The 27156-nt window shown below is 45.6% G+C and overlaps 1 protein-coding gene across 1 annotated transcript in view; it reads left to right on the forward strand.

The window, feature by feature from the left end:
- Positions 1 to 253: 253 nt before the first annotated feature.
- Positions 254 to 27156, forward strand: part of OSGIN2 (oxidative stress induced growth inhibitor family member 2) — a 45602-nt gene continuing 18699 nt past the window's right edge. The window contains exon 1 of the mRNA XM_040354600.1: positions 254 to 431. The gene's annotated coding sequence lies outside the window, so the exon portion shown is untranslated. The remainder of the gene's footprint in view (positions 432 to 27156) is intronic.

Here is a 27156-nt window from a genome sequence, read left to right on the forward strand (position 1 = left end):
TGTATTACACTGGGTGTCACTGGGTCTCGTTTTATCACATTGTATTACACTGGGTGTCATTGGGTCTCGTTCTATCACATTGTAGCTCATTCCTAGCAGAGAACTTCTCAGCAGAGTACAGCCAACACATTCCCCCGAGGCCACGCCCAGCGCTGCTGTCACTGAGACCCCGCCCCCTGGCTTCAGCATCCAGTAAGGTTCTTTGTCTCACCTCTCCCTGTCCGCGGCCCCCCGTGTCCCCGCCCCTCCACATGACAGACGTCCAGCTCCTCAGTGCGGGCCGGTGTCTCCTCCCCCTCCCCCTCCTCTCTCCCTCTCCTCCTCATCATCACCACACATCGGTGCTTTAAATCCGGTGCCGGCGCTCAGTGTGCGGGGATAGCGGGCGGTATGATCCGGGGCTGTGTGTGAAGGAAGGAGCGGCACACCGGGTGAGTAGAGAGGGCGATGAATGGGCAGGGGGCGGGGGCACCGGGGATCCTTCATTCATCACTGCAGGTGCCTTCTGTCTCCGGGGGTGATGGCTGCCTCCAGGCGGGACACCGTGCTCATCCTCCCGGCCATGGTGATGAGTGCAGAGCTCCGGTATATGGCGGTGTGATGAGATGTGGGGGCGGATCTCCTCCCTCCAAGTCATCATTATAGAGAAGAAGAAGAAGATGTCTATTGCATCAGAAAGTCTTCACAGCACAGCAAGGGGCACATGGGGGGACAGGCTATGATGTCACAGCCTCTGACGTCATCACACGTCTCCTATAATCATCATATTGTCAGGTCTAGAGATGGAGAATATAATGAGTCTGATCTGTCTGCACCTTCCCCAGTTCCTGAGCGCCCCCCCCCATCCTCTGCCTGTGACCAGTGTAGGGCAGGACTGGGGGGCACATTTATTTATTTATATATAATTTTATAGATCTCTGCAAAGTAGGACTGCGCTCTCTTTCTACTCGTTCATCTCCGGGATCCTTGTTACAAAGTGACATGAAACAAGAAAGTCTTTATATTGCAGCGTACCGATTCTTAGATGTGGCGGCTGCATCTGTTTCTTTTAAAGACTTTCGTTTTACCCCCCCCAGTGATCCAGGCAGTAAGGCTCAGTTTTCACTCGTGTGACTTGGGACTGTAAAGTCGCATGACGAGTCGTACCCCATGATCTCCAATGAGTCCCATTTATGTCTGCGACTTCAAGGTAGTCCCTGCACTACTTTGGTCCCACTTTGCTGCGACCTCAAGAATACACAGGCATTGCTTTAAGTCGCATCAAAATCGCGCGACATTGGAGGTGCAATAGTGGATACCTAGCCCCCACTTCTTCAGCTTCCTTAACCGGTTAAGCCCCGGACCTTTAGGCAGCAAAATGCCCAGGCCAGTTTTTGCGATTCGGCACTGCGTCGCTTTAACAGACAATTGCGCGGTCGTGCGATGTGGCTCCCAAACAAAATTGGCGTCCTTTTTTCCCCACAAATAGAGCTTTCTTTTGGTGGTATTTGATCACCTCTGCGGTTTTTAGTTTTTGCGCTATAAACAAAAATAGAGCGACAATTTTGAAAAAAATGCAATATTTTTTTACTTTTTGCTGTAATAAATATCCCCCAAAAACATATATAAAAATGTTTTTTTCCTCAGTTTAGGCCGATACGTATTCTTCTACATATTTTAGGTAAAAAAAATCGCAATAAGCGTTTATCGATTGGTTTGCGCAAAATTTATAGCGTTTACAAAATAGGGGAAAGTTTTATTGCATTTTTATTAATTTTTTCTTTTTTACTACTAATGGCGGCGATCAGCGACTTTTTTCGTGACTGCGACATTATGGCGGACACTTCGGACAATTTTGACACATTTTTGGGACCATTGTCATTTTCACAGCAAAAAATGCATTTAAATTGCATTGCTTACTGTAAAAATGACAGTTGCAGTTTGGGAGTTAACCACAGGGGGCGCTGAAGGAGTTATGTTTCACCTAGTGTGGGTTTACAACTGTAGGGGGGTGTGGCTGTAGGACTGACGTCATCGATCGTGTCTCCCTATAAAAGGGATCACTCGATCGATGCGCCGCCACAGTGAAGCACGGGGAAGCTGTGTTTACACACGGCTCTCCCCGTTCTTCAGCTCCGGGGAGCGATCGCGAGGGGGCGGCTATAAACGAATAGCCGTGCCCTCGTCCCGGATCGCTCCCCGCGGGTTTCCGACCGCCGCATGTTACGGGGGGGTCCCGATCGGACCCGCGGAAAGGCGGGGACGTACATGTACGCCCATATGCCTGTACGTGCCATTCTGTGGACGTACATATACATGCGGCGGGCGGCAACCGGTTAAAGCAGAACTGCGGGAAACTTTTTTTTCTATGTCCTTGTTGCTGATCTCCTACCTTCACCGACCTTTGGAAAAAAAAAAGTCCAGTGGTTTACAACTGCTTTAACCTCCCTAGCGGTATTCCCGAGGCTGGCCCGGGGTGAAATTTTAGTACCAAAAGCGGTAACCCCGAGCCAGACTCAGGATCGCATTGCAGGATACAGGGGGAAGTTACTTACCTTGTCCCCTGGATCCTGCGATGTCTCCCGATGTGTCTGTGAGTGACTCCTCCTCCACTCCATTCACACAGTGCCCGAGTGCCGAGCTCTGTTCCCCGCGAGCGCTGCGACACACAGGGACGGAGTTCGGCGCCAAATAAAAAATAAATAAAAATGCAGTACAGTAGACTGTCATCGTACAGATTACAGTACTGTATCAGATTTTTTCACACCCCCTTTTGCCCCTAGTGGTCTGCCCAGTGTCCTACATGCACTTTTATATACCGTATTTATCGGGTTATTGCGCGCTCCGGCGTATAGCGCGCAACCCTAAAGTGGACCCACATTCCTGTAAAAAAAAACATTTTAGTACTTACAGTTTTGGTGTCTTGTCTCATCGGGTCCGGCGTCCGTCTGCGGGTTCGGTGGTGTCCTCCTCGTCGGGTCCGGCGTCCTTCTGCGGTGTCCTCCCTGCTCGATCCCTGCTTCCCCCGCTGAGTTTGAACCACTGCACCGGCATATACCGAGCGCAGTACACTCACGGTCACGTCCTGTGCGTCCTGTACGTCCAGGACGTGACCGCGAGAGAAGCCGAGCCTGCCCGACTATACCCGAGTGTACTGCGCTCGGGATATGCCGATGCAGTGGTTCAAACTCGGCGCGGGTATCGGCGTATATCACGCACCCACGATTTTGCCCTGATTTTTAGGGCAAAAAAGTGCGCGATATACGCCGATAAATACAGTAATAAAAACTGTTCTTTCTGCCTGGAAACTGGAGATTGTCCATAGCAACCAAAAGTGTCCCTTTATGTCAAAAGTGGTTTTAGAGCAGCTAGAAAACAGCGATAATAAATTATAATCACTTGCAGAATTGGGCGATAGCGATTTGTGGGGAAATTCGTCATCAAACACTGAAAATAATGACAGCGACAATTCTACAACTGAGCAAATTTCTGTGTTTTTGATTTTATTACATTATTGAATAATTTTTATTATTATTATTATTATTATTATTATTATTATTATTATTTATTCTAATTATTTATAGTTCTTTATTATATTATAATTTATGATTTTGTGTTTCAAACTTTATCATACCCGGGATGTCTACTAGACTCTTGTTTGAACAGATTTAAAGTGGCTGTAAACCCAACCAGACAACTTGCACCTACCTACCTAGATTAAGGCTTACCTGTAGGTGCAAGAAATACCTCCTTAACCTACACGGCTAAGGAGATAATTGCAGAAAACACTGCACCGATGTCTATGACGCATGTGCACCATAGACAACGGTGCAGGAAAAGAAAAAAACAAATAAACATATAAAGTACAAAAAAAAAAGACAACGGTGCAGGCGGAATGAAGAATCCCTGGTGCCCCCACCCCCTGCCCATGGGATAATGCCAGAAATCCGCACATGCGCGGGGATCGTGCCAGTCACGCACGCATGCGCGGGAATGACATCATCGCCGCTCCAGCCCGTCACAGTGCCAGAGTGGCGATGCGAGGAAGGCGCTCCGAGGGGACATGGCGGTGGAGGGGAACAAGTAAGCGTTTCGGGGGGGCTTCGATCTCAGGTAAGTTCCACGTAATGAGCTAGTATGCTATGCATACTAGCTCATTATGCCTTCTTCTTGCAGGGTTTTTTTTTTGTTTACAGGAAAATGTATTTGGGGTTTTGGAGTTAGGCCCCTTTCACACATGCGGACAGTATGTCCGTATTTCATCCATCCGTTTTTGGATGAAATATGGACATACATTAAAGTGGTAGTAAACTATGTACTACCACTTTTACTTACAGGTACGCCTATAATAAGGCTTACCTGTAGGTATAAAGAATATCTCCTAAACCTGTAAGGTTTAGGAGATATTCCCCCCCGCAATGCGCCGCTGACTGCAGCAGGGCATGCGCAGCGGGGATCCTCGGCTAAAGGGCTGGCAGCCGCCGGACCTTGCCGGAGAGAAGTCTCCTGCGCGCATGCGTGGGAGTGACGAAATCGCCGCTCCAGCCAATCACATCGCTGGAGCGGCGATACCCGGAAGACACGCAGAGGAAAGATGACATCTCCCTCGGCGTGCACCAGGTAAGTTCCTCTCACCTCGTTCCAAGGTAAGTATTTCATAATCGGCTAGTATGCGGGGCATACTAGCTTATTATGGCTTTTGCTTTTCAGGTTTAAAAATTAAATAAATAAATGACAGCGGGTATACAACCGCTTTAATCCCTATGGGATAGCGGGTGTCAGCGGATGAACATCCGCTGAGTGGCACCCGATCTCATCGGTCTCCACTATGGTCTGATTCTGCCGACGGAGGAAATTCCTATTTTTCCATCCGCAGAGCGGATCGGGTGAACACAGACAGACGGTTCGTGTTCATCCGATCCCCCCCCCCCCCATAGGGGAGAGCGGAGATCTGACAGGGTGGTCCATGCACAGTGTGCGGGGACCGCCCTGTCATCTCTTGGCTCAGCGGGGATCAATGGAGCGATCCCCGCTGAGCATGCGGATAATAAAGGAACGGATCCTCAAGGGATCCGTGAATTACGAGCCTACAATATAAAACCCCAAATTTCCATGCAAAACAATTGTACCGCTTTCTGCTTCTCCGGGCTCTCCCGTCCCACCGGGGGCCCGGAGAGATGATCGCCGTCCGCCGGATGTTTGCCATAGAGAAGACTGGTGACCATCTGGTCACCAGTCATCTATCTCTATGACCGTCGGAGGCCCGGGCGCGATGTGATGACGTCACGCCCGGGTCCCCGTAAGTAAACAAACCGCAATTGCGGCTAGTTTGAATGAGATCTGTGAATTTTTTTTTTACAATCTCATTCTTTCCAGCCTGCAGGAGAGATGTGGGGTCTTATTGACCCCGCATCTCTCCTTAAAGAGGACCTGTCACACACATTCCTATTACAAGGGATGTTTACATTCCTTGTAATAGGAATAAAAGCGATTGAAAAAAAAAAAAAAATGTAAAAAAAAGTGTAAAAAATAAAGAAATAAGTAAAATAAAAAAGAAAAAATAATAATAAAAAAATTAAAATGCCCCTGTCCCCGGTAGCTCGCGCTCAGAAGCGTACGCACACGTAAGTCCCGCCCACGTATGTAAACGTCGTTCAAACCACACATGTGAGGTGTCGCCGCGTGCGTTAGAGCGTGTGCAACAATTCTAGCACTAGACCTCCTCTGTAACTCTAAACTGGCAACCTGTAAAAAAAATTAAGTGTCGCCTATGGAGATTTTTAAGTAACGAAGTTTGGCGCCATTCCATGAGTGTACGCAATTTTAAAGCGTGACATGTTAGGTATCTAGTTACTCGGCGTAACATCATCTTTCATATTTTACCAAAAAATTGGGCTAACGTTACTGTTTTGTTATTTTTTAATTTATGAAACCATTTTTTTTACAAAAAAAAGCCGTTTGAAAAATTATTGCGCAAATACGGTGCAAGATAAAAAGTTGCAATGACCGCCATTTTATTCCCTAGGGTGTCTGCTAAAAAAACATATATAATGTTTGGGGGTTCTGAGTAATTTTCTAGCAAAATAATGAGGATTTGTACATGTAGGAAAGAAGTGCCAGAATAGGCCCGGGAAGGAGGTGGGTTTTAAAGCCCGGTATTGAAGTGGTTAAAGAATATTTGCAGAGATGGCAAGACATCACACTCTCCCCCTCATCCAATCCGAGAACACGTTGCATTTATTCTGAAAATGCCTGTACACCTTTTAAAGATTATTTCCAGATATGGCGTGGAGGATTTTTACACGGTCCAGCATGAAGCAATGTAACAATGTAACAATGTATATAACATGTGACTGATGCCCCTGGGAGCTGGAAATCCCTGACAGACACCACTACTCCATTCATCTCCACTTGTTTCCGGGTCCCTTGCTGAGCGGCAGATTTCCTGTATTCACAAAGCATCAGGCCAGCTGCTCAGCAAGTGGAGATCTCTGGAGTGACATTTTCTAATTCAGTCATTTCCGGGTTCCAGGGACAAATATGGTATACATCAGGGTTTGACAAATTTGCTTGGAATCTAGGAGCCAGCTAAAAAAGTTAGGAGCCAGAAAACGCACCCCGTCCCGACGAGCTTGCGCGCAGAAGCGAACACATACGTGAGCAGCGCCCGCATATGTAAACGGTGTTCAAACCACACATGTGAGGTATCGCCGCAATTGGTAGAGCGAGAGCAATAATTCTAGCCCTAGACCTCCTCTGTAACTCAAAACATGCAACCTGTAGATTTTTTTAAATGTCGCCTATGAAGATTTTAAAGGGTCAAAGTTTGTCTGCATTCCACGAGCGGACGCAATTTTGAAGCGTGACATGTTGGGTATGAATTTACTCGGTGTAACCTTATCTTTCATAATATTAAAAAAAATGGGGATAACTTTACTGTTGTCTTATTTTTTAATTAAAAAAAGTGTAATTTTTTCCCCAAAAAAGTGCGCTTGTAAGACCGCTGCACAAATACGGCGTGACAGAAAGTATTGCAATGATCGCCATTTTATTCTCTTGGGTGTTAGGATAAAAAATATACATAATGTTTGGGGGTTCTAATTAGAGGGAAGAAGATGGCAGTGAAAATAATGAAAAATAACATTAGAATTGCTGTTTAACTTGTAATGCTTAACTTGTAATACCAACGGCCACCACCAGATGGCGCCAGCTCACATCTGGTGGTAATAACTTGTAATACCAGCGGCTCACCACCAGATGGCGCCAGCCCACCTTCCAAGCCAAGTCGCCAGGACATTATTTATAGTCGACCTGGCGACCGGGATTTGTCGAGCCCTGGTATACATAGTTCTATTAGTCCAAGCAAGATCAGTGTAACTATGTAAAAATACATTATACCGCACCCGAAGATCATCTTTAGCAGGAGTTTGGCTTTAATTTAGACAAGTCCATCTAAATCTGCTAGTGCATCCAAACCACCCTCTCCCCAGATTAACAATGCTGCTGTCCAAAGGCGTCTCCATTGCTCCTCCACCCCCAAAAAAAAACGCAGTCACCACATTTAGGGTTAGTAAGCTGCGTTATAATAATTTTGTTTTTGAGTAATACAGCCTTCAAAGTGGTGGTAAGTGGTTCTGAAGGCAGAGTTTTTTTTATCTAAATGAATTCTATGCATTAAAGTGTCACTAAAGGAAAAAAATAGGAATTTTAACCCCTGCCTCTCTTGTTTCAAGGTGTTTTGAAGGTACAGACTTGTGTGTTGGTGGGGACACAGGGGCCCAGATTCTTGTAGATGGGCGTAAAACTCTGCGGGCGTAACGTATCTCATTTACGTTATGCCGCCGCAAGTTTTACAGGCAAGTGCTTTATTCACAAAGAACTTGCCTGTAAAGTTGCGGCGGCGTAGCGAAAATCACCCGGCGCAAGCCCGCCTAATTCAAATTAGCCGGGTAGGGGGCGTGGAGCATTTAAATTAATCGCGTTCCCACGCCGAACGTACTGCGCATGCGCCGTCCGGAAAATATCCCAGGGTGCATTGCTCCAAATGACGTCGCAAGGACGTCATTGGTTTCGACGTGAACGTAAATGGCGTCCAGCCCCATTCACGGACGACTTACGCAAACGACGTAAATTTTTAAATTTCGACGCGGGAACGACGGCCATACTTAACATTGGTTGCCCCTCATATAGCAGGGGCAACTTTACGCCGCGCAAACCTAACGTAAACGTCGTAACTTCACTGCGTCGACCGCACGTACTTTCGGGAATTCGCGTATTTAGCTAATTTGCATACTCGACGGGGAAAACGACGGAGGCGACACCTAGCGGTGAAAAAAAAAATGCATTTAAGATCCGACAGCGTAAGTGCCTTACGCCTGTCGGATCTAATGGATATCTATGCGTAACTGATTCTAAGAATCGGGCGCATAGATACGACGGCCCAGATTAGGACTTACGACTGTGGCCAGAGGTGGGGGGCGCTGGAGAGCCTCGGAAACACACAACAAGGCCCGAGGACACCTCGGCTGACCTCAGAAAGCCTCGGGAACAGCGTATTTCCGAACGGTGCAGATTGTCTCAGTTCGGGTCCACTCAGCTCCCGCATCCCCCCCCACCTCAGGCCAAGCATGGTACTGCACACCCCTTTGGCTTAAATCCTGCTCGTGTTGCGAGACAACACTCACAAACTGATTAAGGATTTAAAAAAAATGCAGTGCTTATATTGCGAAGCGCTCGTTAACCGCGTTACTTGCAATCCGAGGTTCCACTGTATCCTAAAGTAGTGTGCATGGACACATAGGATACCACTATTTGGCTTTAAGAGTAGAAAAAAATACTAATAGATTCTAGGAGCTTAAAAAAACGCTGTTCACAGGCCCTAAAATGCTAATGCTTCTAAAAACGACTAAAACGCTACTACAAGCCAGCACAACAAAAATGCTATTATCAGAATTTCTTTTCATCCAACGTTTAGTTCTAGCATTTTTTGAGTTTATAAGCAACACTAGAGGGTACATGTAAATGAAAAAGTTTTTTTCTGATAGAATATGGACGGGTGATAGACGCACTACCAAGTTTTTGATTCACCCCTCTATTTGTTCTGGTGCCCAGTGTCACAGAGAGAAAGAAATTAGAAATCCACTGAACCATAAAAAAAAAAAAAAATCAAAAATGTAAAAGGTGTTTGCGGAATTTTTTTTAAATGAAACTTACTACACCATAATAGCCAGATTCAGGTACGGCGGCGCATCTTTCAGGCGGCGTGGCGTATCGTATTTACGCTACACCGCCTTAAGTCAGAGAGGCAAGTGCTGTATTCACAAAGCACTTGCCTCCTAAGTTACGGCGGCGTAGCGTAAATGGGGCCGGCGTAAGCGCGCCTAATTCAAATGAGGATGAGGGGGCATGTTTTATGTAAATGGATGGTGACCCGACGTGATTGACGTTTTTTAACGAACGGCGCATACGCCGTCCGTGTACATATGCCATGTGCATTGCTCCAAAGTACGCCGCAAGGACGTATTGGTTTCGACGTGAGCGTAAATTACGTCCAGCCCCATTCACTGACGACTTACGCAAACAACGTAAAAATTTCAAATTTCGACGCGGGAACGACGGCCATACTTAACATTGACTAGGCCAGCTATTTGTTTGACTAACTTTACGCCAGAAAAAGCTGTACGTAAACGACGTAAAAAAAATGCGCCGGGCGCACGTACGTTTCTGAATCGGCGTATCTCGTCATTTGCATATTCTACGCCAAACTCAACGGAAGCGCCACCTAGCGGCCAGCCTAAATATTGCACCCTAAGATACGACGGCGTAGGAGACTTACGCCGCTCGTATCTTAGCCTAATTTAAGCGTATCTGTAGGTAGATTCATTTCTGAGTAGATAAGCTGACCTAACTCAGAATCTACGCCGACTTATGTTTAAGTGTATGCTCAAACAGAGATACGCTTAAACATATCTAAGATACGACGGCTTGCGCTGTCCTATCTTAGATTGCAATATTTTGGATGGCCGCTAGGTGGCGCTTCCATTGCGGTCGGCGTAGAATATGCAAATGAGGAGATACGCCAATTTACGAACGTACACCCGGCCGACGCAGTACTTTTACGCTGTTTACGTAAGAGATAGGCCGCGTAAAGTTAGAGCTAGGCCCTAGTGGAATAGTAATGTCAAGTATGGCCGCCGTTCCCGTGTCGAAATTCGATTTTTTTTACGTCGTTTGCATAAGTCGTTCGTGAATAGAGATTTACGTTGTTTACGTCCACGTCGAAATCAATAGGCCCGTACGGCGTACTTAGCCGCAATGCATACTGGGAAATGTAGGCGCCCGGTGCATGCGCAGTTAGAAAAAAACGTAAAAAACGTAAGGACAAGCACAATTAGCATACAACACGCCCCCCTAACACACATTTGAATTAGGTGCCCTTACGCCCGCTTTAGGCTACGCCGCCGTAACATAGCAGGCAAGTACATTGAGAATCATGTACTTGCCTAGCTAACTTACGGCGGCGTAGCCTAAACACGCTAAGCTACGCCGCCGCAAGTTTAGGCTATTGTGTGTGAATCTACCTACTGGTTTCCAGAATACGCTTAAATTTAGGATGGCGTAGATTCAGAGTTACGTTGGCGTATCTACTGATACGCCGGCGTAAAGCTATCTGAATCTGGCTATAAGAGATCTTTTTGTGTGCCCTTGGTGGAGTCTGTTCAATTATCCTCAGCTGCCATCTGCAGGGGGTCACTCAGTGGAGAGATGCATACCTAGGATTCCTCTGGTCCATTCAACCTAAGCGATTTTTGACCTACTGTAAAAAGTGGTCAGACACTTTTTGCGTTGCCATCTATGTCATGGGCACTCGTGGTGAAGCTTTTAGATTTCATTTATTTATGGTGTTTATATATTTGCTTTTTTCAATCACCATATGCTTTTTCTGAATATTGTTCACACTCATGTTGCATGTGTTTAGTGCCAACACCTTATGCCGCGTACACACGATCATTTTTTGGCATGAAAAAACAAAGTTTTTCAAAAACGTCATTAAATGATCGTGTGTGGGCTTCACATCATTTTTCAGGTTAAGAAAAACGACATGATCGTGTGTGGGCTAAAACGACGTAAAAAACCCGCGCATGCTCAGAAGCAAGTTATGAGAAGGGAGCGCTCGTTCTGGTAAAACTACTGTTCGTAATGGAGTAAGCACATTCACCACGCTGTAACAGACCGAAAAGCGCAAATCGTCTTTTACTAACACGTCACGGCGCTTTGCTAGATCATTTTTTAAAAACGATGGTGTGTGGGCAACATCGTTTTAATGATGAAGTTGGGAAAACGTTGTTTTTTGGACATGCTGAAAAACATTTTTTTTCATGCTGAAAAATGATCGTGTGTACGCAGCATTAGATTATTTTTTTATTTTTTATATGGTTCCGTGTTTACACTTTATTGAAGGCGCCTATGTTTTAAAACGATACACTAGGTGCCATTTTCAACCTACTTTTCATCACATTACAGTTAGTAATAGTCGTTTATGGTGCGGTTTTAACGCTCCAAAACGCATGTCAACCGCGCCTTAGGCGGGCATAGGGCGTTTGGGGGAGCTTTTTTGTTTTAATGCTAATTAAACGATTGTCAACCGCAACTACGAACACTAAAGACGTCAGTATTTTGAACAAGTGTGAACAAGCTCTAAGACAGTAATTGATTCTGAGCATGCGTGTTTTTTTTTTTGTGTGCGTTGGAATTGCATACAGATGATCGAAATTTTCCGACAAGAACTGAAAATTTGAGAACCAGCTCTTAAATTTTTGCTGTTGGAAATTCCAACCCGAAAAAGTCAGATGGTGCCTACACACAGTGCCGATCCTGACCTCCCTGGGGCCCTAAGCAAAATAACATGTCACATTAAAGTCGAGAAGCGGGGGGGTGGCGCTCCCGACAGTGACGTGTCACATTAAAGTTGAGAAGCAGGGGGGAGGGGCGCTGCCGACAGTGACGTGTCGCATTAAAGTTCAGAAGCGGGGGGGGTTTTGGGGGGGGCGCTGCCAACAGTGACATGTCACATTTAAAGATTAACGTTGAGAAGCGGGGGGAGGGGGTGTTCTGCTGTCGGAAATGACACCTTACATTAAAGTGAGAAGGCGGGGGTGCTGACTTCTCATCTCTTCTCCCATGCAGGGTGAGGGGCCGAAAATGACTCTAGTAATTTGGGGGGCCCTTCGCAGCTTTGCGGGGCCCTAAGCGGCTTGCATAGTGAGCCTATAGGGCAGATCGGCCCTGCCTACACACGATCGGAATTTCGGACAAGAAAAGTTCAGTGTGAGCTTTTGGTGGGAAATTTCGATCGTGTGTAGGCCCCATCGGAATTTTTCTGTTTGAATTTCCGACAGCAAAAATGTGAGAGTTGTTTCTTAGATTTTCCGACGGGAAAAGTTCTTGTTGGAAATTCCCATCGTCTGTGTGTAATTCCGACGTGCAAAAAAAACATGCATGCTCAGAATCAATTTGACGCATGCTCGGAATCGTTGAACTTTTTTTCTCGGCTCGTTGTAGTGTTGTACGTCACAGCGTTCTTGGCGATCGGAATTTTGTGTGACTGTGTGTATGCAACACAAGTTTGGCAGAGATCATCTAAGGTGAATGATGTGTTTCATCTATTGCAATGTGTAGTAAAATATAGTTTTTTTTTTGTTTTTCTTCAGTGTGTGAATGTTGAAAGCCAAGTCTTTGAGGTTGTTGTTTGATCATTGAATGAATACAGGATATTGTATACTGCATGCTGGGAGATCTCCATCACCGAAGGCATGTTTATTTTCATTGGTCGGGTCTGACATGTGCTTTTACAAATCTCTCCTTTGTGAGTAAGTAAGGGTCATGTGAATGACTCCACATGTAGGAGGGAGTGCAGGGGGTCCGCTGTGCACCAACAAGATCCCGGACCCCCTTGTCTCCAAAAAGTGTCCCAGAAGAGTGCACTGAATCTCCTATTAAGTTTGTAAAACTTTGCAGGTACCTGTAAAACCATTCATTCGTATCGGTATTACTTTTTTTTTTTTTTTGTGGTTGGACTGGATGGACTTGTGTCTTTTTTCAACCTGACTAACTAACCTGACTAGCTATGTAACATTATTTTGAAAAGATCAGAAAGTTATATTATGTGATTACATACGAAGAGAAATGAAATGACTGCATACTAATAACATGAACACCTACAATGACTATATACTTGGGTAGATTCAGAAAGAGTTAGGCCGGCTTATCAGTAGATCAGCCGACCTAACTCAGACTCTACGCCGACTTATGTTTAAGCGTATGCTCAAACAGAGATACGCTTAAACATATCTAAGATACGACGGCTTGCGCCGTCCTATCTTAGATTGCAATATTTTGGATGGCCGCTAGTTGGCGCTTCCATTGCAGTCGGTGTAGAATATGTAAATGAGGAGATACGGCGATTCACGAACGTACACCTGGCCGACGCAGTACTTTTACGCAGTTTACGCAGATACACTTAAACATATCTAAGATAGGCTGGCTTGCGCCGTTCTATCTTAGATTGCAATGTTTCTTTTGGCCGCTAGATGGCGCTTCCATTGCGGCCGGCCTAGATTATTTAAATGAGGGGATACGCCGATTCACGACCGAACGCAAACGTACGCCAGGCCTACGCCGTCGAATTGCGTCGTTTCCGTAAGGGATAGGCCGCCTAAAGTTAGAGCTATGCTCTAGTGGCCTAGCCAATGTTAAGTATGGCCTTCGTTCCTGCCGCAAATTTCGAAATGTTAACGTTGTTTGCGTAAGTCGTCCGCGAAACGGGAGTTACGTCGTTTACGTCCGCGTCAAAATCAATAGGCCCGTACGGCCTACTTAGCCGCAATGCGCACTGGGAAATGTAGTCGCCCGGCGCATGCGCAGTGTAAAAAAACGTCAAAAAACGTGAGGTCAAGCCTCATTTCCATACTACACGCCCCCCTCCCAGTCATTTGAATTAGGCGCTTCCACACGCGCTCGTTTTAGGCTACGCCACCGAAAATTTGAAGGTAAGTGGTTTGAGAATCACTAATAGCCTAAATAATTTACGGCGGTGTAGCCTAAAAAGACTAGGCTAGGCCATCCTAATTTTAGGCCAACCTACGTGAATCTACCTATTTATGTTAGAGATAGGCCGCCTAAAGTTAGAGCTTAGCCCTAATGGAATAGTAATGTCAAGTATGGCCGCCGTTCCCGCGTCGAAATTCGAATTTTTTACGTTGTTTGCGTAAGTCGTCAGTGAATCGGGATTTCCGTCGTTTACGTCCACGTCGAAATCAATAGGCCCGTGCGGCGTACTTAGCCGCAATGCACACTGGGGAATGTAGGCGCCCGGCGCATGCACAGTTCGGGATAAACGTAAAAAACGTAAGGTAAAACACGCCCCCCCCAAACACATTTGAATTAGGCGCCCTTACGCCCGCCGATTTAGGCTACGCCGCCGTAACTTAGCAGGTAAGTACATTGTGAATCATGTACTTGCCTAGCTAACTTACGGCGGCGTGGCCTAAACAAACTAAGCTACGCCGCCGCAAGTTTACACCATTGTGTGTGAATCTACCTAATAGTATTTATGGCACAAATGCACTCCAATGACTGAATACTAAACGCACTAACAAATACACTAAACTATATATTGACAGCACTAAGACCCCTTTCACACTCGGACCGCCCGAGCGCTAGCGGAAAAGCATCGCTAGTTTTACCGGCGTTGTGCGGGTGGGAGCGGGGCGCTTTTAACCCAAATAAAGGGGTTAAAAGCGCCCAAATGGCACCGATTCTGAAACGACTCGGCAGCGCTGCCTATTGATTTCAATGGAAGGAGCGGTAAAGGAGTGCTGTATGCACCACCCCAAAGATGCTGCTTGCAGGACTTTTTTTTTTTTCCCCCCATCCTGCAAGCGCAGCACCCAAGTGTGAAAGCACTCGGGCTTTCACACTGGGGAGGCTTGAGAGGTGCTTTCAGGTGGGGAGGCTTGAGAGGTGCATTTTTTGTGCTAAAATGCCTGAAAAGTGCCTTCAGTGTGGAAAGGGTCTTACAAATACATTACAATGCACAGAAAGTAAAGATTTGACATCCCTCGAAGGCAGGGGTCGCCAAACTACGGTCCTCCAGTTGTTCCGGAACTACAATTCCCATCATGCCTAGTCATGCCTGTGAATGTCAGAAATTTACAATGCCTCAGGTGACGCGTGGTTCTGCAACAGCTGGAGGGCCAACGTTTGGAGATCCCAGCATGGGTGTTTAACTTGTGGCTCTCCAGCTGTTGCAGAACTACAAGTCCCATGAGGCATTGCAAGCCAATGACAATTACAGGCATGGTAGTTCCACAACAGCTGGCGGGCCACAGGTTGAGCACCCGTGCTGTAAGGCCTCTTCCACATGGGTGGCAAGGGGGTGGTAAAAACAGGAGGTTGAACATTGCCCACTTAAAAGAGAACCTAGAGCTGGAGGGGACTGTATACCTGCATCACGGCTATGGCAAATTTAGTGTGGCGTGTTATCTTAAGAGCCAGCAATGCTGTCAAACTCACCCATTCAAGTCAATGGGGTTATGCTGCAACCCTGAGACTAATGCTGGCCATACACTATACAAAAAATCGTCAAATTCAGTAATTTAGACAGTTTGTTTATTTTTTCGGCCAGTTAATGGGCACAAATCGGTAATTGGTTGGGATGTTTTTGAGCCGAAAAAGAACAAGTTTGGAAATTTTCTGCCGAATGAACGATAAATTGAAAGGTTAATGTGTTTCCTATCCAAACTGTTATGTTATACAGACGGTCGTTTTTTGTGATGAAAAAAAACGTTGTTTTTAAAAACGTCATTTAAAATGACCGTGTGTGGGGAAAACGTCGTTTTATGTCTTCTGAAAAACGGCCAAAATTTTTTTCAAACATGCTTGAATTTTTTGTGTCGTTTTTCAAAACGTCTTTTTTTTGTCAATTAAAATGATAGTGTGTGGGCAAAACGACGTTTAAAACAACGTTTTTAAACCCGCGCATGCTCAGAAGCAAGTTATGAAGCTAGCTTCAATGGAAAAGAGTGCTGAACGTAACCGCGCTTTGGTAGAGCATTTTGAAAAAACGATGGTGTGTTAGTAACGTCGTTTTTGAAAATGAAGTTTATTTAATTTCATGATTTAAAACGTTGTTTTATTTCATCACAAAAAACGACAGTCTGTACGTGGCATTAGCGCTAGGCATATGTGGAAAAAAAAATAAAAAATTGTGTCCATTGAACGATTTATCGGTCATTACATGATGGCACTATCGTTGGCTCTCACGGCCAAATGTTTGTTTTTCTAAAATGGGTTCAAAGGATTTTTCGTATAATAAATGGCCAGCAAAACATTTACCTCATGGTTGGTTCTATTGAATTTTGGAGGCAGCAGGACCATCTTTTGAATGGCTGGAAGCCACTGCTTAGTCAAAGTTTGAAAACCGATCCACCATGGTGAACTTGGCCTAACGATGCTAAAACAGTTTTTGTTCCTGAATACAAAATCATCAGTTATTTAAAGTCCTCGTGTGTGTGTGTGTGTGTGTGTGTGTGTGTTCACCTTCACACACCTGTCTGATTCTCATTTCTCCAGGTCGTGGTAATTGGTCACATTCAACTGGACTTGTTCTGTATGTTGTAGACCATGCATACCTTCTCCTCAGGGCTTGGCAAATTGCCTTTTAATTTAGGAGCCATTTAAAAAAAAAGTATTTATTTTTTATTTATTTTTTCATAGCATGGGTTGTCAGCGCCCAGGTAAGGCAAGTAATTTGCGCCCCTTAAGTTGCTAACAGTAGAGAGGCCAGCCAATAACCCAATGTAATGCCACACATCGGGGTTATAGGCTGGCCAAAAAATGACCATCAGGCCTCACGCACACTGGATGTTTTTGACGTTTTTACAGTAACTGTTTTTGGCAGTAGATGTTTTTTTTTTTCAACAGTCATTAAAGCGGGGTTCCGGGCATAATCAATATGTTTATTTATTTTTTGCCATCTCAACTTAACTGATGACCAACTCTCGGGCATGCGTAGTTAAATGGCGCCAGCACTGTAATGCCCACAGACTCCTGAGAAGTGATGACACTTATTTCCCAGGAGGCCAGACGGGTTCCGAAAGGAAGTAGAGCAACCGCGGACTAGGAACTAGGCAGATTAGGAAATCCGCCTAGTAACAGCTATTATTATTATTTTTTTTTATTAAAGGGAACCTATTAATATTAAGTTTTTATTTTTAGGGTGGAACTCCGCTTTAAACTCCATGTTATCCTATGTATCCATGCACACATAGGCTGTTAACAGCAGTTTTGGGCAGTGGCGTTTTTGAGCAGTAAAAAAACCCCCAAAGCTACTGCATTACCAGCCGTCCCATTAAGGTGAATAGGACTGAACCCGATCTTTCCAGCGACTAGAACGAGCCCAGCAGCTCCAGTCACTGTCTCAGATCCTCGTTGGCTCCTGCTGCTGTCAATAAAATCCAGTGACGAGGAGCCATGGATGCAGCAGCAGGATTTAGGAGCATGACTGCACAAGTGCCCCCTTAAAAAGCGGGGAGGAGCCAGGAGCGCCGCTGGGGGACCCCAGGAAAGGAGGATTGGGGCCATTCTGTGCAAAACCCTTGCACAGAGGAGGTAAGTATAAATTGTTTGTAAAAGTGTGTATATATATATATATATATATATATATATATATATATATATATATATATATATATATATATATTTTTATCACTTTAAATCTACTTGATTTAAATCAAATCCACCCTGCTACTACTACTAGAGCCTTTAAACTCTTCATAGGCAGTGCTCCTGAGTCAGCTAAAATGCTTTTATTTTATTGGCAACTGTTCTGCTGAAAATGAACATTCAGTGTGCTGGATTTATCATGGTCTTGATTGATGCTTTGCATGCAGCCGCTGTATTGTTCGCAGGATTGGCTGTCCAATATCATGTTCATTGAAGCGTATGGTAAACAAGGGTTTGGGTACACTGCCACTTGAATAAATGTGGGTTTTGCTGATGCGGGGGATTAGGCTGATCATAGTCGGTGGTGTGCCTTTGACCATTCAGTCTTTATAGTGTAGATGCTCAAAAACAATCATTCTACAAAACGGATCTATTTCGAGGGTTTCGGGGGGGGGGGGGGCAGGTTGATGATTTCAGCAAATATTGGATGGGATTTGCTGTGATGGGGCTGCTGGCACATGTATCGTATCAGCAAGTGTCTGTTGCATGGGACAGTCCTGCCAAAGTTTTGTATAGTTTTGAAAACAATTCAGAAAACCGTGGCGGGTATTAAATCAGAACGGCTGTGGCATCAAGCTCAACTGTGGCATTCAACTGCTTGTGCGTTGCCCAAAGTGCGGGAACAGAAAGTTGTAAATCAATAAACTCTGAAGTTTGGTTCCTGGATATATGTGGCCAAAATCCACAGTTAAAGGGGTTGTAAAATGTTGTTTTTTCCCCTTAATACATGCATTAAGGTGAGAAAACTTCTGTCACTGAGTAGCCCCTCCCCCTTTTTTTTTTTACTCACCTGAGGCCATTCATTCCCCCGCCGGAGACGCGCTCTACCTCTCTGGCCGGGGTTCTCGGCTCTTGATTGGATAGATTGATAGCAGTGCAGCCATTGGCTCCTGCTGCTGTCAATTACCGTATTTATCGGCGTATACCGCGCACTTTTCTCCCCTTAAAATAAGGGGAAAATCGTGGGTGCGCGATATACGCCGATACCCGCTTCCTGCGCTGTGTTTGAACGCTGCCGCCGACATATACCGAGCGCAGTACACTCGGGTACACTCGGCCAGGCTCAGCTCCGCTCGCGGTCACGCCCTGTGCCGCCTCCTAGCCTTTATGCGAGAGGAGCCGAGCGTGCCCGAGTGTACTGCGCTCAGTATATGTCGGCGGCAGCGTTCAAACACAGCGCGGGAAGCGGGGATCGGCTCAAAAACAGCGCGGGAGAAGCGGGGAGGACACCACCGAGGCCGCAGACGGACGCCGTACCGGACAAGGCCGCCGATGGACGCCGGGCAAGACGAGGGGCATTCAAACTGTAAGTATTCTTTTTTTTTTCCTGAAATTTCCCTTCTAGGTTGGGGGTGCGCGCTATACGCCGGTGCGCGCTATATGAAGATAAATATGGTAAATCCAATGACATGGTGCTGGGGGGAGGGGCCGAGTCTGGCATTCTGTGTCTATGGAAGCAAATGCTGGAATCGGGAGCACATCCGCAAGGTTACCCCCAGGGAGAGTGCTTCTCCTAAGGCAGTAGTCTCCAAACTGCGGTCTGAGGGCCGAATGTGGCCCTCTGCTTGCCTTTTTCCGGCCCTTTGGGCACTATTCCTCCCACTGATACAAGACACTATTCTGCCACTGTCCACCAGCAATGGGGCATCATTTCTCCAAATGTTCCACCAACAATGGGGCATCATTTCTCCCACTGGACACCAGAAATGGGGTACTATGTCTCCCTACGATACCAAGGACTGGACACTGTTCCTCCACCTAATATCAAATGTGGCAATGCTTACTCCCGCTGATGCCAGGAAAATTTCCAGTCCCGCTGGCCATAGTCCGGCCCTCCTAGATTCTGAAGGACAATAAACCGGCCCTTTGTTTAGAATGTTTGGAGACCCCTGTCCTAGGGGTTTACCAATGCGGGGAGGAGCCGCGAGTGCCGTTTGAGAACCCCAGAAGATGAGGATCAGGGCCACTCTGTGCAAAACAAACTGCACAGTGGAGGTAAGTATATGTTTGTTTAAAAAAAGAGGGTTTACAATGACTTTAACCACTTGACTATGGGAAGATTTATCCTCCTTCATGGCCAGGCCTTTTTTTATGATCCAGCATTGCGTTACTTTAACTGACAATTGCGCAGTCATGCGACTCTGACTTCAGACCTGAAATGGAGCAAAAGACACACAGGGCTCCAGTGCAAATTCGCATAATTTATTGCCAAATGCGCCTGTTTATGAATATACAGAGGTTGAAATGCAAATGCAAGCCTGTTCTGTATCCCACATCCAATTTGCAATAGTGTGAACTCAGCATAAATACATTTAGCGTGGGGTGGTGGTTGTTGTTTATTTCGGTGTAGAAGCTCTGAGCAGGCATACTAGGCAAAAATGTAAGCAGATATGTTGGCTTTGATTAGCATTCTATCAGTAGCTCCTGCAGATTAGTGATCTGCTGATACTGTCCAAAAACTCAGATTTGTTTTAAACACAAAAGTTTGACTTGTGATGCACACACTGTTTAATGTACATTGTCCCTTCTATTTCTGTATGTGAATGATGGCACTGTAATTATTTTAATAAAAAGAGTGTAGAGTGGAGAGTGACCTCCAGCCTGTGTCTTAGAATAAGAGGAAGGTGAGGCCTCCAATGATCTATATGTAATATCCAGCCCCCATTGTGTTAAGCTAGTTAGTGGGTGGAGGGAGTGGGCTGTCATTTTACCACTGTTTATACACCCACATGTGTGACTCTATAGTCACATGGGCTGCTCAGATGTGATAGGGAGGAGATGCTCAGCATAGATGCTCACTGAAAACTGAGCATGTGCAGAGTTGCCACCACAGCTGCAAAATCCCTCTTGCAATATATTTTGAAGTCAGTCCCACTAGTATCTTTCACCCTCCCAAAAATGATCACAACTGTAGTTGCTGCATAGAACCTATTATACACCACAGAGATTTGTTAGATATTCAGATGACCATTGTCCCAGGGGTGGGGCTCCCTCATCTATATTGTGATGTGGAGGTGTTCTAAACTACATCGGTACTGGGAGGCAATTCTCCATACCAATTATGCTCGCAATACAAGGTTTTACTGTACTTTGCATGCTGTTTTATACTTCAAACCTTTTTTGCTTATTGGGCTTCCCCTACCATGCAAATCCTGGTGCTTCATTGTCTTTTTCAAGCTAGGAAACTCGGCTCAGATGCCTAGCGCCCCGTCTGCCTTCCCATTCTAATTTAATACAAGTAGTAAATGATGCCATACTGAAAGAAACATATATCTATACCCAACGAGGGAGTCCAAAAAAAGTTGATAAGCTTTGAGAGCCTTGGTTGGGGTCTCAGTTCTGGGGTACCCAAACACTAGTAATGGACAGCCTACTAGGGTAGTTCAGGCATTCCCTACATTTGTTTTACTGCTGTGCCATCGACTGGAGACTGAAAACACTGATTAGTTATTAGGCCTGTTATCCTTGGAATGATGTTCCTCATGTTGTAAAACTCTTTATAGTGAATGGTACGCTGCCACCTGGACAGCATGGGCAGATGAACTGAGTATTATTGACAAATGACCAGGCTTCAGCCAAGAGGGCTGCATATAAGTTTCTTTATTGCAGGCCTCGACAAAATCTGGGCGCCCGGTCGCAATTGCGATAAGAAATTGTGACCTGGCGCCCTGGGAAGCTTTGGCGGGGATCCTGTGTCTCCGTGCGCCCCCACCTCCCCCCTGCGCGCGATCACGGCGGGCCCGCGTGTAATTAAGGTCGCAGCTTTGCGGCCTTCTGCAGGCCTAAGCTTCCTTCTGTGATTTGGCACCATCTTGTGGTGGCCGTTGGCATTACAAGTAAAACAGCAGTTCTAATGTGTATTTTTTCACTGCCATCTCCTTCCCTCTAATTAGAACCCCCAAACATTTATATATATTTTTTATTCTAAAACCCTAGAGAATAAAATAGCGGTCGTTGCAATACTTTCTGTCACAACGTATTTGCGCAGCGGTCTTACAAGTGCCCTTTTTTAGGGAAAAAATACACTTTTTTTAATAAAAAAAAAAGACAACAGTAAAGTTAGCCCAATTTTTTTTTATATTGTGAAAGATAATGTTACGCCTCAGAATTGTGTCCGCTCGTGGAATGGCGACAAACTTTTAACCTTTAAAATCTCCATAGGCGATGTTTAAAAAATTCTACAGGTTACATGTTTTGAGTTACAAAGGAGGTCTAGGGCTAGAATTATTGCTCTCGCTCTACCATTTGCGGCAATACCTTACATGTGTGGTTTAAATACCGTTTACATATGCGGGCGCTACTCTTTTGACACTATTCACGTTTATACAGCGATCAGTGCTATAAAAATGCACTGATAACTGAATAAATGTGACTGGTAGTGAAGAGGTTAACCAGTAGGGAGCGGGGAAGAGGTTAAGTGTCTCCTAGGGAGTGATTCTAACTGTGTGGGAACAAGACTTACTGTGACATGTCACTGGTCGCTGCTTCTGATGAGAGGAAGCAGATGATCAGTGTTGTGTCACCAGGCAGAACAGGGAGATGCTTTGTTTACAAAGGCATCTCCCTGTTCTGCCATTCCGTGACCTGATCGTGGGACACTGGTCGGACATCGAGTCCACGGCTCCCGTGGGCACGGTCATGGAGACCGCTGGGAAGCAGGTTCAAAGCAACGTGTGTGTGTGTGTGTGTGTATATATATACACATGGCTTTGCCAGCCCGTGCCATTCTGCCGATGTGTATACACGTGAGGCGGTCGGCAAGCGGTTAAAAGGCTTTTTGGCGACATCCGGAAGGTGGTTGTGCCGGGCTTTATAATTGAGAGCTTGGTGAGCATGTCGCTTACAACCCATACCAGTAGGTGCAACGCTGTGCCAAAAGCCTGCCTGAAATGTCTTTTTATCTTGATGAAGGAATGCAGGTTATATTTGTTTTCTTTAATGGAAAAACCGGAGGCACTCAAACTGGCAAAAGCTGTATACAAAGACTTTTTTCAGCAATTTATTTTTTTCTACTTTGAGATTATTTATTTATTTTTGCTGCTCTATTTGCTCGAATGTACTATTGGATTTGTTCATAAAAAAAATATTTTTGAGTTTCCCCAGATTGCTTGTTGGTGTCTAAGACCATGCCATAAGCGAATGAGCATTTGACTTCTCTACAGTATAATGAATGGCTGCTACCCAGTAAGTAGGCATTGCCTACGGGGCTGTTTGTTTTGGATGGCAGGGGGAAGCTTTTCCTTTTAGAAATCGTAATCTGTATCCTTTCTTGCCAAATGCGCCTGTTTATGAATATACAGAGGTTGGAATGCAAATACAAGCAAGCCTGTTCTTTATCTCCGCCGCTAACCAACAAGTGTAGATGGCAGTCACCTTATTTTAGAACACCTGGAACTTTGTATTTTATCACACCACAAATGATAATGCTGTGCTAATTGTGTTTAGCTAATACAGACTACAGTAACAAGCGGTTATTTCTTTATGGTGACTCCTCCAAAGAGAAGGTTGAAGGGTTCCTGCACTTTGCATATCCTTTTTCTGTTTATATTGCATTATTTACGCTGCAGGCTTTTGTCATTTGCTCAGGCTTTAACTCAGGGGTCCTCAAACGTTTTAAACAGGGGGCCACTGTCCCTCCGTTAGAGGGCCGGACTATAAAAAAAACTATGAACAATTTCCTAAGCTCCCCCCCCCCCCCCCCCCCTCACCATTGCAAGCCCCTCACGATCATTGCAACCCTCCCCCTTCATCATTATAAGCCCCCCCCTCACAATCATTAATTGCAAACCGATCATGATCATTGCAAGCCCCCCCCACATCATCGTCGTTGTCATCCGCCCCCATTCGTCATCATCATCCCCTCATTGCAAGCCCCCATTCGCCATCATCATCATCATCGGCCATCATCATCATCCGCCATCATCATCATCATCATCCGCCATCATCATCATCATCATCATCCCCTCATTGCAAGCCCCCATTCGTCGTCATCATCATCATCATCATCATCATCATCATCCCCTCATTGCAAGCCCCCATTTGCCATCATCATCACATCTACATCATCATCATCATCATCCCCTCATTGCAAGCCCCCATTCGTCGTCATCATCATCATCATCATCATCATCCCCTCATTGCAAGCCCCCATTTGCCATCATCATCACATCTACATCATCATCATCATCATCATCCCCTCATTGCAAGCCCCCATTCGCCATCATCATCATCATCATCATCATCCCCTCATTGCAAGCCCCCATTCGCCATCATCATCATCATCATCATCATCCCCTCATTGCAAGCCCCCATTTGCCATTATCATCACATCTACATCATCATCATCATCATCATCATCATCATCCCCTCATTGCAAGCCCCCATTTGCCATTATCATCACATCTACATCATCATCATCATCATCATCATCCCCTCATTGCAAGCCCCCATTCGCCATCATCATCACAAGCCCCTCATTGCAAGCCCCCCCAATCATCATTACATCATCACCCTCATTGCAACCCCCCCTCACCTTTGCAAGCCCCCCTAACCATCATCAACCCCTCATTGCAACCCCCCTTACCATTGCAAGCCCCTCATTGCAAGCCCCCCCCCCCATCATCATCATCATCATCATTACATTACATCAATATCAGCCCCCCTCACCATCGCAAGCCCCCCCCCCCTCCCTCCCTCACCATCGTAAGCCCCTCACAGCACTTTCTCCTCACTGTGCCACTGCTCATTCAACTGCTGTGACGGTCCCGCTGTGCTCACAGTGTTGGTAATAGTTCTGGCGCGCTGTGATAAATGTCCCGCCCTCCTCCTCCTAGACCAGCTCGTCTGATGGACAGAACACTGGCTCTATCACACAAGCTAGTCTAGGAGGAGGAGGGCGGGACATTTATCACAGCGCGCCAAAACTGTTAACACTGTCATCTCCGTGACACAGCGGGATCGCTTTGTTACAACCTGCAGTGTAACCGGCGTTGCCTGTGCGGGTCGGGTGGGCCGGTTACAAGTCCTCCCGCGGGCCGTAGTTTGAGGACCCCTGCTTTAACCGTTCTAGCAGATATTTTTGCTTTTTAGCATTTTTGTATTTATTTTTTATTTATTCATATTTTTGGCCAGTAGAAAGCTAGTTGCTTGAAAGAGAAAGAAGCCCAATTTCCATTGAAGTCTATCGGTTCAGATAACACTTGTAACCCAAAGGCTTGTGTACTTTTTCAAAGTACGTGCGTCAAGTGACTCTGCTCCAGTTTTGAGAAGACACAATTGGAAACCATGAGGTTTTAGATGTTGAATGGGGCTAAACTCCAAGCTTCAAAGTACAGAGCTGAAATGCTTCACTTGCTTATTTGCCAAACAATTGTGTTCTGTGCAGCTGCCTTTCTGATTCATGCACTTCTGCCAGACCGTATACCCTGATGGGTGACCCTACTTCCTGTGTTGACCCCCCCTCCTGTCTGCAGTCCTGGTTTAACAATAAAAGCAGCAGCAGCACCATCATTGCTTAAAGTGGAACTAAAACCTCCTCCAAATGTATTTACAGCCAAGGAAGCCGACATCTTATGCCCATTTGATCTGCAGTTGCCATGGTGCTGCACATGTAATCAGTTATGACACCAGCCATTTGATGTCTTGAGAGTTTGGTTATCATTCATGCCATGCCTTGAATGTAATGGTTTTGGAAAACAGAGAAGGGTGTGTGTGTGTGTGTGTGTGTGTGTGTGTTTTTATTTTTTTTCTGTAGCAAGACTACCACCAACCAACAGGATAGGTACACAGGCAGTCACCCTGGCGAAATAAAGCGGTGGTTCACCCTAAATAACAAGTTTCTACCATTAAATCCAGCATACTAGCGTGAGCTACAGTATGCCTTTATTTATTTTTTTGGCGCCGTACTCACAGTTTAATCTCGTAGTGAAGTTTCAGACTCCCCGCGGGTAGGCGTTCCTATGCAGAGGGAAGATGATTGACGGCCGGCTATGGCGTGTCACGCTTCCCGAAAATAGCCGGAGTAGGTCTCGGCTCTTCACGGCGCTATACGGCGCCTGCGCACAGACTAGGAGCTGACTGCGCAGGCGCCGCGAAGAGCCAAGTCCTATTTCGGCTATTTTCGGGAAGCGTGACGGGCCATAGCCGGCCGTCAATCATCTTCCCCCTGCATAGGAACGCCCATTCCTCGCGGGGAGTCTAAAACTTCACTACGGAATTAAACTGTGAGTACAGCGCCAAAAAATAAAATAAAGGCATACTGTAGCTCGCGCTAGTATGCTTGATGGCATGCTAGAATTTTTTTTTTTTTTTTTTTTTTTAGAATGAACCCCCGCTTTAAGTACTAACCAGTGTCCACCGGAGCTCCTGATGGAAGGTCAAACAGGAAGTGCAGACCCCTGACTTAAAGGTTTGTTTTTTTATTTTCTAAATAGGTTCCTTCAAGCTAGTGCATTGTTGGTTCACTTACCTTTTTCTTTGTCTGAATTTCTCACTTCCTGTTCCTCCTCAGTAAGCTGTTCTGGCTGACTAACCCCCAAGGATGATGGGGGCAAGAAGGAGGAGAAACAGGAAGTGAGGAATTCAGACAAAGAAAAAAAAACATTTAGAAGGGAAAAGGTAAGTGAACCAACAATGCACTAGCTTAAAGGAACCAATTTAGAAAATAAACGATCCTTTACAACCCTTTTAAATCAGAAAGTTCATGGGAGGAGCAGAAAGTAAAATTTTCAGCAGAAGACAAGGCAGGGTTGTCCAATTGATCAGACAGAACGCTATTCAGCATCTCGGGAAGCTCAGCGAGCAAAGAGTCCTTGCTAGACACAGCAGAGGTCCCAGGTTTAATTCCCAGGGTCCCAGGCCCTGAGGGGTGAATGGGAGAATCTCTCCCTCTGTGTGCTATTGTATATCAGAATACCATGATCCATGCTACGGCTTTAGCTGATAGGCTGGTTGTAGACAGGTCGATAGATGCATCAAGTTGTGTACAATCAGCCGGCCCATACATGAATCGCAATTCGGCCAGTTCCTGCTGAACCATCTGAGTTTCTATCCGTAAATGGCTGCCCTTCGGTTTTTGGACAACAAAGGGATAACATTTCTAAGGATTGTATTAGTTTCTGTCTAACTTAAAATCCACAGTCCTGGCTGGAGAAATTGACATCACACTTCCCATGACCAGGAGACCACAATCTTGGCTGCAATTGGGCTTTCCATCAAAACGTTGTTCTGGGAATTGGCGGCGTGGATTGGGTGTAGCCAGTTCGTTACACCAAAACAGACACCAGGTGTTTTTTTTTTTTTTTTTTGATTGAATACTTTCCAAAGATATCAGTGTACATAATATATAATATTTTTTTTGTACAGTGTGGTTCACCCTCATAATGAACTGCAGCT

The sequence above is a fragment of the Rana temporaria genome, chromosome 5 (genome assembly GCF_905171775.1).
Source record: "Rana temporaria chromosome 5, aRanTem1.1, whole genome shotgun sequence".
Lineage (NCBI taxonomy): Eukaryota > Metazoa > Chordata > Amphibia > Anura > Ranidae > Rana > Rana temporaria.